We start from the raw sequence: 10,167 nt of genomic DNA on the forward strand, positions 1-10,167 counted from the left end.
GTCTGAATATGGCGCTTATCACATGCTGTGTGGTATCGGCGTTTGGTATCGGGGAATTTTAACGAGTACGAGTACGAATACAGGAGCTCAGTATCGGATATATCAGATATATCATCTGATTTTTTAAAAAGTTTTAATTATCACATTGGCTTTTAAGTATTGGAATCAAACTTTTTATTTTGACAGCGCCGAGAACTCGTGCTGAATTTTCCCTCTTTAATAGTTTACTGTCTTTGGTTTAAAAAGATGTCTTTTGGTAAGTTCTGTCTAACAATTAAAAGGCAAAGCTTTCAAATACTACCTGCATTCAGTAATTCTTTGTCTTTGAATATGTAATAAACATTAATGCCACAAACCTCAGAGTGATTGTACGGATCAGCATGTGTGCAGTACACCTGTCTAAACAAAATGCCTAAAAAAAATAAAATGCCCAAACAAGCAGCTCCTTCTGGAGTGATGAAACCAACCGTGACAACCTGCAGCACTCTTTAAAGGAGGATAAATATTAAGTAGAAAGATGAACACATGGCGTTCACAGCCACAGCTCTGCACTGCAAAACTGCACACTGGTGCAATGCAGGAGCTGGCCACGTCTCAGCACGAATCAACTCACAAAAAATCATTAGGACTGAATCCAAGAATGTCTATTATATGCAATGGATGCATGTGTGCTATGAGTGCAACAGATCCCCCTACAGCTAAACTAGCAGTATGGGATAAATGAATAGCATGTAATATGACTTACAACTCCTGCAGATATGTTTTATTCACAACTATAAACAAATAACATCTAAAACCTTTGAAACAGGAGCAGTATTAAAGGAACAATATGTAACATATTTACTGTACTGAAGTATAAAACAACTAATGTTTTCAGAGATTTAGAAAACATACTAAGTTGAAATATTGTCTTCTCAGAAAACAGTGCTACAGCGTACGTAGAAATATCCGTTCTGGGACAGTGTTTCTGTTTATATTCTGGCCTGCATGATCCCGTCCACTGCCAATTATCCCACTAGTTCTACACCCCGGGTTGCCAGTTGGCGGGCAAATACAGCATGCTGCAGCCAAGGAAGCCAACAAATGACTTACAACTCCTGCAGATATGTTTTATTCACAACTATAAACAAATAACATCTAAAACCTTTGAAACAGGAGCAGTATTAAAGGAACAATATGTAACATATTTACTGTACTGAAGTATAAAACAACTAATGTTTTCAGAGATTTAGAAAACATACTAAGTTGAAATATTGTCTTCTCAGAAAACAGTGCTACAGCGTACGTAGAAATATCCGTTCTGGGACAGTGTTTCTGTTTATATTCTGGCCTGCATGATCCCGTCCACTGCCAATTATCCCACTAGTTCTACACCCCGGGTTGCCAGTTGGCGGGCAAATAGAGCATGCTGCAGCCAAGGAAGCCAACAAACGAACTGGATCAGAGATAGCAGGTTTTACTGGACCTAACAATCCTCGATCCATCTAAAGAGCTCCATGACCTCGTTGGCTCGTTGCTTGCCACTGTCAATTGGGCAAACTGGGTTGGATGATTATGGTTAACATTCACACGCAGAATTCGGTTGTTAACACGAGTAACAGTCTTCTACAACTGAACTGACAACCTTCATTTTCAGGAGTTACACCTGCATTTTGAGAGAGTGCTTAGAAAATGGAGCAGTGTGAACAGAGCCAGAGAAAAATTCAAAAATTCACACTTGTATATGAGAGGTCAAGATGCACAAGCAGTGAGGACATCACATTCTAAACAAACTGTGTACAGCCTACACAAAATGCTACTTCTAAAATGAATCACCAAGTTTCACTGAAATCACTGGCAGATTCATTTACCGTTGGGAGCAATTTACCCTTAATTCTCACCTCAATACAAATGACTCATAAGAACATCTTCCACCTACAGCGTCTTGACAATAAAAAAACCCTCTAGAAAAGCTTTAAGCTTCCGAAATGACAGCAAATACCCGTATATCCGATTCCACTGAAACTCTCATTTTCATATCTAAAATAGGATGTTTCTCTGCTAAAACGCCCACAATAACATGCTGAGATCACACAGAATGACACTTGAAAATTGTCAGCGCCTTATGTGCCATTTCATTGTAAGGTCATACCTTTGTTCAAGACTATTCAATGAGACTTACATAACCTGCAATCCAATTACAACTTAAGGTCAGCCTAATTCACAGTCCCAAAGGAACAACTAATTTTAGATTTCATTGGTCCTTTAAACTGTGGAAAACATATACCAACCTCTTCTCCACTCTTGTCAGTGTTGCGTCCTGACCAGAAAAGGTGGGCACAAATGCTAACCGCACGACACTGGTCGGGTTTCTTCAACAGTTTGGAGGCAGCCAGGGCACACTGGGTACGCAGGGGCTCGTGGTTCTCTTCGCTGAAGCACCGCGTACGTTCAAACGTGCCAATGATCAGCGTAATGGCAGCCAGCTGAGCCTTCGAGTCGCTGATCTCATCTTCATACAGGGAGAAGGCCTTGGGACACACATGCAAAAATTAAAAGGCATTTCAGAAATAAAGTGTTGGGTGTGAGAGTGAGTGAATGCTAAGCAATGTTCTTCTGATCTAGTCTTGCTCTCAGGCTATTACTGTATCATTGTGAATAGTAATGAACACGAGAGGCAAGGATAAAGAATCCAAACATGTTACTCATCTTGATCGTGACCTATCAGGCATTTAATCAAAATGTTTCTCTACCTGAGACATGAACTCGTAGGCAACGGTTTCATGGTTCTCAAAGCCGATCTCTCCAGCCGCCAGAGCCCCCTGGAGGAAGAGCCTCAGGGGTAACTCCGCCAGCTCTGCTTTGATCAGAGCACTGATGGTCTGATGAGCGAATGAGAAAATCTTCTGACATTTCTTTTCCCATTTATCATCCTGTGGAAAAGAAAGATTGACATATATGTGAAAAAAATCTCTTCTATTATAAACTGTGATTCTAATGCGAGTGCATTTCATAAGTGTGAAAGAACGGCAGATGAGGCTTCTGCAGCCGTGTCCATGAGAAAAGGAAATTTCCATGAGAAATAAAAGGTGTACTTTCATTTCCTCACTACGGACGCCAAACGGAAACCTTTAAAGGGTTTACTAGGAATTCTAAGAAGGAATGCTTATTACTGTTTTCATAAATTACAGTTAATTAATTTATGGTAAATTTAATGATTAGAATTTTTATAGTTTCTGTATGCAACAGATGGGCTGCTGACCTCTTAGCTAACAAACAGCTATGTCAGAACTACCATGTGGATTACAACATTTGATTTATAGAAGGTTATCTTTTATATAAGTTTGTAATTACTCAGGGGCTTAGTTACCAAATCTAGTGAGCTCACTGAGCTGCCAACCTAAAATCTGAAAAAAATAAATGTTTCATTCTCAATCAAACTGATAAAAATAGTCCCCTCTAGTTAGAAGTGTTTTTTTTCTACAAGACTAATGTCCCACATGCGAAAACCAAAATACTGCAAAGGTTTCAAACTGGATTTTCTAGGGACTCTGTAAATTATGCTTGGATTTTACCAAATGTATTTCTAAGTGCTGTTAATTTTTACTATACCTGTGTTATATGCAGTAATTTAGGAATTTTAATTTAGGAATATGCAGGAATTACTGAATTTACGAATTTTCACCCAGTTTTGTTCTGGTCAGAAATCAAGTTATTTCATTCTACAGACCAATTTATAGACGTCACAGTTCACATCACTTGCAGCTCTGCACGCATTGTGGTGGCAGAAAAACACTGATAACAAGTAAAGGGAAACGAGTAGATAAAAAATGCATTATTGTTCCTTTGGATGTCAGAATCGGAATGCAAAATATTTTTATAAAATACTGTAATCAAATACGCCATTTGAAGCTAAACGCAGATGTATAAACGGACAGGCTATGGATGAAAACTGCTGTGATTACCCTAAACAATAGCTTTACATAATATTTACATATTCAGACATATTGTATCAGCCCTACAGTTACAACATGAAATAGGCCTACTATTTAAACCTATAACAGTTTACATAACATTTACCTATTTTAGCTCACAATTCTGACTTTTTTCTCGCAAATGCAGGGGTTAAAACAAAACAAAAAATCCTGAGCCTGAACTTTTTTCCGGGGTTGGGGGTTGCGGGGGCGGACACATACACAGGGTTATTTGGCAAACAAAAAAAAGAACATTATTTGAAAATGATTTTCCTTGAAACTAACTAGTAACGTATCTGCCATTGCCATTAGCCCTTGACAGGCTCAGACTAAACATTTATATATAAAGTAACGATGAGGCAATAATAATTGGCATCAAATAAAGTATCAAAACCAAGTAAATGGTTTTATTTAACAACACTGTTAAATACATAATGTAATATGCCTATATTATAACAAATACCTGCAGAGGGCGCCAATGACCTGGTGATGTTTCATGTATTTCAACGACGTTTAAATCCATTTAATTTTAATATTTGGCCACATGCAAAGTCAGTAACTTTTATTTTGAAATTATGATGTACTGATGTATTGATGTACAATAAATCGCATATTTAGAAATATGTTGATGTATTCTCCTGTGTTGGCATAGGTTTAAATGATTTACGTTACAAATCAAGTGAGTTTTCCCAGATGAAAGTATCAAAACCAAGTACATGGTTTTATTGAACAACACTGTTAAATACATAATGTAATATGCCTATATTATAACAAATACCTGCAGAGGGCGCCAATGGCCTGGTGATGTTTCATGTGATTCAACGACGTTTAAATCCATTTAATTTTAATATTTGGCCACATGCAAAGTCAGAAACTTTTATTTTGAAATTGCGATGTACAATACTTTGCATGTTTAGAAATATGTTGATGTATTCTCCTGTGTTGGCATAGGTTTAAATGATTTACGTTACAAATCAAGTGAGTTTTCCCAGATGAACGTTAAGCAACCCAAGCTCACCGCATATATGCAGAGGAAGAGTTTAGCCACGTTTACACATACAGTCTTTTACTGGTAAATTACCATTAAGAGATCATGTGTGAACAGGACCTTTTCAAAAATACAGGTAAATGCATTCTGGCAATCATACCGTTCTTATGGAGATGACGTGATTACTCTGAGCTGTTTACAAAGCTCCGTTGCTTTTTTACGTGTTTATAAGAGCAAAAACTTCTGATTGGCTAGTAATGTTAGTTTGGTTGAGAGTGAAAGCTGTGTTCCTCTCATACATTGGTAGGCGAACTCATGAACTCGAATGTGATATCAGCAAGTGTTTTTAAATGTAGGACGACTATCTTTTTTTCTCCCGCAGCCAAATGCCGCACGCCGGAGATCCGGAACGGTGCCGGAGAACTTTAAGCCCTGCAAATGCAAGTTTATATCTCTTAGTTCTGACTTTATAACTCGATTTAACTCAACAGTTTGTCAATTCTGAGGAAAAAAGCCAGAAGTGTGGGATATAAACTATAAAATAAATATGATTCTGAGCCGAGGGGAAATGAGAGAATGACGAGAATCACAATTATGAGATATAATCTCGGAATTGTAAGGAAAAAGTCATATTTTTGAAATATAAACTATAAATTGTATTATTTTATTCCATAGCTTCCATAGACTGCTACTATAAAACCTTCATTTTCTGCAACCAGACAGGCCCCACCCACAAAAACATCATCACTGTTTGCACCGAAATTGGTCTATTGAAACATAGTATATTTCTTCTATTCAATAAAATAATAAAAACATTATTACTGTTCTCACACAGTACAAATGCATTTTTATTCAAGACAATAGTTGCTATTACATAGGGAATCATCGTATTTGGAGGCCCTGGGCACATAAAGTTTAAAAACAAAACTCAGTCTCTACTGGGGTGCTATTGCAAATGCATGTGTCCGCCAACGGATCTGCTGCCCAAAGCATTTCAAATCAATCTTTTATGATGTTCCATTTTAGTTAATGTGCTGCCTCTAAAGGTTGCTATGTAGACAGAAGAACGCACTTTGTTTTAGGTAATGACATGGCAGAGTAGGATGTTGCATGGTTGAATGTGGGACATACCGATGAGGAGTTCTCTTTGTAACGGAAGGCCAGTTGATAAGCAGTGAACACCAGCGGGGGAAGAGTGTGTCGAATTCTCTGGTTCCCCCCAGCGCCAAAGTGTTTCCTGGCAGTGTTTAAAATCTGTGGGAGGCACGAAACAAAGAGTAGATGAATCGACTTGAATAATTCATTAAGCAGCATGATGACCTCATCAACTGACTGAATGCAGAATAAAACAACTTGCACTGGGAGCTAATTAGAGCAGTTCTGGCTGATGTCAAACAATCATGACATTGTCAGTCATTTGCTTATGATGTTCCATCAAGGGGATTATTTCTCCTTAGGATCCAGTGCTCGTGAAATGATCAAAGAAACATGCTGTACTTTCCCCACAAATAAGGAGCACTTAACGGCAGGGCATTTTTATAGACTTCTTTGAGTGGAGGCTAACAATGCTTTGCTCTGTCATATGATGAAAGGAGAGGGTAAGAGAGGAAAGAACGTGTACCAGATACTGCTGGTCAGGGTCGTCTGAAAGCAGCAGATGAATAAAGCGGCCCACTAGGCTCTGTTCCTCTGCAAAGTCCTCCGGGTCAGGATCCTCAGCAGGCTGATCTGGCTGGTCCTGGATCAGCGTAGACACCAGGTTCAGGATTGCATCAACCTGCAAGGAAAGAGCCATGAGATTATGCCTAGAATGCTGGGTGCAAATTTTAAAGACACAGCAAAAGACATAGCAGAAGGCTATTTAATGGCCCTAAAATACACCAACCGTGAGTTTTAAAGAATTTGTGGAGAGAGAGAGAGCATCTAAATATGACTAGATGTATTAAGGGGCAGGCATGTTTTTCTGTTTTAAAAATACTTTCTCCCATTAATCTATAGGTATGCTACTCACCCTGTAAAGTGCAAACACTTAGTGCACTTTAAAAGTTTGATTTTAGTCACACTAAAGCAATAATGTGTCTTTTTAAAATGTCATGTAAACATTTTACTCCTACTGAAATAGTACAACTTCTACTTTTTTTAACAGACCTGGATAATTCAGTTGTAGCTTGGCCTCATCCAGTCATTATTTTTGCAATTCTGTGCTCTACAGCAAACAGATTTAAATGGCTTCAAATAGTTCCTCACTGCTGTTATGTACTCAGTGCTCTCTTTTCAACTGCTCATAAAATGAGTGGGTGAGAGAAAGGATGGTGCTTTTTTTGGTACAGTCCTTAGAAAAGGCCAGAGGAGCTCCAACCGTCTTCAACACAGGAATATCAATATATTCCTCTCTCGGTGCGATGGCTAGACTTGTCTGAGTCATAGCTGACCTTTTTCCTTAGGAGTCACAGATTTTAAGGAGAATTAACAATGCACCTTTAAAAAACAGGCCAAGTTAAAGACAAAAGCAATCAAAAACCTCTGCAGTGCTCTAAAGCCATGGCACGGAGCATAATAAGAAAAGGAGGAAACCGACAGTACCTGAACCTGTCAGTCACTTGCTATTAGAGAAGCAAATGACTCAAATATTGGTTACATATTCATATATTCAAAAAGGAAATACAATGGCATTAGAAAGTTTGTGAAGCCTTAAGAATTTTCTGTATTTCTGCTTAAACTTGACCAACATTACAACTTCATCTGAGACAATATGATAGCACATAAATTCTTGTATTCTTCCACATACTTATTGACCAAAATGACCCAGGAGTAAATATTTTTGTTGGAGAAGTATAGTGTGTGAAGTATCATCAGTTAAAGACGTAATTGAACTAAAGCATTTCAATTAATGATAAAAATAATTTGACGCGAGTTTAGCAGCCCTGCTCTACTGAAAGAACATAAATCTGGATCTTCTCTATTAAACTATGGTCCTCACCACACAGGGTTGAGGTTTGCCATGCTATGGTCATAGGCATTATTGATGTTATTTATGCTTACCAAGCAGGATTTTTCTTGCATTTGTTTTGTGCAAAAACTAAACACTGTGTTAACCCAATATAAATGTTGTGAAAGGACCTGAAGAGAGCAGACTTAGATAAGTATCTCAATGTACACTACTATTCAAATGTTTGGGGTCAGCAAGATTTTTTTCGAAATCTGGGGTCAGCAAGATACTTTTTATTTAGCAAGAATGCATTAAATTCATCAAACGTGACAGTAACGACATTTACAACCTTGCAAAAGATTTCTAGTTCAAATAATTGCTGTTCTTTTAAAATTTCTATTCATCAAAGTATCCTGAAAATTCCTGGGATGGCTGCTTAAAGTTCAGCTTTGCCATCACAGGAATATGTTACATTTAAAAACAGTTGCTTTTGATTTGTAATAATGTTTAACAACATACCGTTTTTACTGTATTTTTGATCAAATAAATGCAGTTTTGGTGAGCATAAGTTTAAAATTTTTTCAAAAAATCTTATAGACCCCATGCCTTTGAAAGTCAATGTAACTTACTGTACAAAGAGATACAAGACATCTACAAGATTCTTAAACTTTCTAGTACCTCTTACTGGGATTTCGTTTGAGACATGCAAAAAAAAAAATCACCAGTCTGACCATTTAGTACTGTATGTGATATAAACCTGATCTTGGGCCACTATGGTGGTGTTGTAGTCCAGAATGTTGCTCAGCACGTAGCAACTCATGCTTTTGCGTGACTCATAATCGAAGTACTCAAAAAGTGGTGGAAAATGCTTGAGCTGAAGCACGGTGAGGATGTTATTGTACGTATCCACGGGGATCTTTAGCAGCCTGGTTAGCTCCTTAGACACTGCGCTGCTGGTGGCAATGCTACACAAAAAGACATAAAAGAAATCAAAAAGTCACAAATACAAGCTGGTACACTGATGTTGTAATGAGTGACCTTACTACTGTGGACCTAAGCATTTTAAAAGGCAGATGGTTTGTATAGCTATGTGCTAAATTTACACTAAGATGTTGATGGTGGCGAAACAATTCATCAATAAAAAACAAATCCAGCATTTACAGAACTTTCAGTTGTCTTAAATAGGAAGACTTGAGGTATGACACCAAAAATCATTACCACAACATAACAGACGTGTGCTGAAGTGGCAGCTAGTCACAAATATCAGCCCTTAGCATGATTGGCCTGTGCTGTGATCATTATGATTGCAAACAGTGAGTCATCATGTCTATGTGGCATCCCATCCACCCTCAAAATTGCTAGGTGTCTGGTAAGATTTTGGACGTCAGCAAAGAAACAATCACATTTATTTTTATCACGAGAAAAAGATGAAAATGCAAACAAAGGCGCCTTACCCTAGTGTCTATGATATTTTAAAAAAATAAATAAAAAATGAAGTTATATTCTATTCATATTCCTCAACAAATCCAGTTTGAAGAACTCTACAATTAAACTGCAATTATTTCTGCCTGAACCACAATGCAAGGACCCTATTCAAACTTTATGTCAAAAGTTTCAGCCTTAGGGTTTTGTAAGCTTTGTACATTTTAAAGACATTCAAAGATAAACAAATATAAACAGAATTGAAAACATTTAAAGGGTTAGTTCACCCCAAAATGAAAATTCTGTCATTAATTACTCACCCTCGTGTCGATCCAAACCCGTAAGACCTTCGTTCATCTTCGGAACACAAATTAAGATATTTTTGATTGAATCTGAGAGCTCTCAGACCCTCCATAGACAGCAACGCAACTGAAATGTTCCCAAGTCCAGAAACGTAGTAAGGACATCGGTAAAATAGTCCATGTGACATCAGTGGCTCAACTTTAGTTTTGCGAAGCTACGAGAATACTTTTTGTGTGCAAAGAAAACAAAAATAATTTATTTAACAATTCTTCTCCCCCAAGTTATGTCTTCTGCCATTTTCGAGAGTACCCAATCGGCGTAATCAGCGTTGTTTACACTTGGGGTAAAGCGTGCGTATGCGTTGTGATACTCTCCAAAATGGCAGAAGACAGTAACTCTGGGGAGAACAATTGTTGAACACAGTCGTCATTTTTGTTTTCTTTGCGCACAAAAAGTATTCTCGTAGCTTCGCAAAACTGAAGTTGAGCCACTGATGTCACATGGACTGTTTTACCGATGTCCTTACTACGTTTCTGTCTGGGAACATTACAGTTGCGTTGCTGTCTATGCAG

General features: G+C 37.8%; 1 pseudogene; it reads right to left on the bottom strand.

Moving 5' to 3' along the window:
- Positions 1–10,167, bottom strand: part of LOC107757769 (vacuolar protein sorting-associated protein 35-like) — a 40,481-nt pseudogene that overhangs the window by 6,574 nt on the left and 23,740 nt on the right.

The sequence above is a fragment of the Sinocyclocheilus rhinocerous genome, unplaced genomic scaffold, assembly GCF_001515625.1.
Source record: "Sinocyclocheilus rhinocerous isolate Xijiao unplaced genomic scaffold, SAMN03320098_v1.1 scaffold294, whole genome shotgun sequence".
Lineage (NCBI taxonomy): Eukaryota > Metazoa > Chordata > Actinopteri > Cypriniformes > Cyprinidae > Sinocyclocheilus > Sinocyclocheilus rhinocerous.